Source organism: Egretta garzetta, unplaced genomic scaffold, assembly GCF_000687185.1.
Source record: "Egretta garzetta isolate BGI_Z169 unplaced genomic scaffold, ASM68718v1 scaffold356, whole genome shotgun sequence".
NCBI classification, from domain to species: Eukaryota; Metazoa; Chordata; class Aves; order Pelecaniformes; family Ardeidae; genus Egretta; species Egretta garzetta.
The window spans coordinates 529,612-531,024 of NW_009260019.1; positions in this window are offsets into that span (position 1 = coordinate 529,612).

Consider the following 1,413-nt stretch of genomic DNA (forward strand, 5'->3'; position numbering starts at 1 on the left):
GGAGCGGTGGGGGGGAGCCGTGGGTGGGAGCTGTGGGTGGGACAGCAGTGCAGGGCTGGTGCCCCGGGGCTGACGCTGCTGCTTTCTGCTCCCTTCCAGGGCTCCCCGGAGCAGCCCCTGCCCGGCGGCCACAGCCAGAGCAGCCTGGAAGCGCTCCGATAGGGAAGAGCCCATTGCCGGGGGAATTGCCCAGCGTGGTGCCTTGTCCACAGCCCGGCAGAGTTGTCCCAGATGGGAAGTGGGAGTCGGGTGCGGTGCGGGTGGGTAAGGACCAGCACCCGCCCAGGGCTGAGCTGGTGACTGCTGCAACACCCATGTCGGGGAAGGAGCCGGTGACCGGGGGGCAGCCCATGGTGGGGAACAAGCCCACGCTGGCTGGGAAGCCAGACACTGGGAAGAAACCCAGTTCAGGGAAAAAGCCAGCATGTGGGGGGAAGGCTGAGACTGGGGAAAAGCCAGGGGTCGCAGCAAAACCTGAGAGCGGAGTGAAGCCAGAAGCCGGGGGGAAGCCGGAGGCTGGGGAGCAGCCGGAGGCCGGGGGGGAGCCGGCATCTGGGGAGGAACCTGTGCTGGGGGAGAAGCCGGAGGCTGGGGGGAAGCCAGAGAGTGAGGGGAAGCCTGAGGCAGGAGAGAAGCCCGAGTCCGACCAGGGTGACAGTGGGGAGGATGATGGCAGTGACGACGACGACGACGACGATGACGATGATGATGATAAAAATGAGCATGGTGATGGTGATGATGATGGTGATGATGATGTTGACAACGAAGGCAATGACAGTGGCGACAACAATGGTGATGACGATGATGGTGATGATGATGACGATGACTACAATGACAACAATGAAGACTACGGAGATGATGGTGGCGATGGTGGTGATGATGATGACAGTGATGATGACGGTGGTGGTGACGGAGATGATGCTTGATGACCAATGCTGCAGGGTGTGTGGGGAACGTGTGGGGCGAGGAAAGCCCGTGGTGGGTGGGCGCAGGGGCGGCCACCCTCGGCCTCCTCCTCTGCCTCGCTCTGCCAGGGCCGGTCCTGGGCACCAATGGCGTTTCGGGCAGGACCTTCTTTTTCCTAATAAACCACATGTTGTGCCACCAGCTTGGCGTGATGAGCTGTCCCTGGTCAGCGCCTGGCACAGCCAGGCCATCGTGGCTGCCCCAGCCCTGCCCTGGGCATGGGGCGGTCCCGCACCCGCTCCTGCCTGGCGTGGGCTTGGCAGGGCTCTTTGCACAGCAACGCCACTCTGTCCCCCGTGGGGGAGCCACAGGGACAGACCTGGCCAGGCGCATGCCCAGGACCAGCAGAGCATCTCTGGGCCAGGAGAAACCTCCCCGTGGGGCCTGTTGCCCCCCCCCTCCCTGGGGCGAGCTGCTCTGTGGCCAAGGCCCCCCGGCATCCTTGGA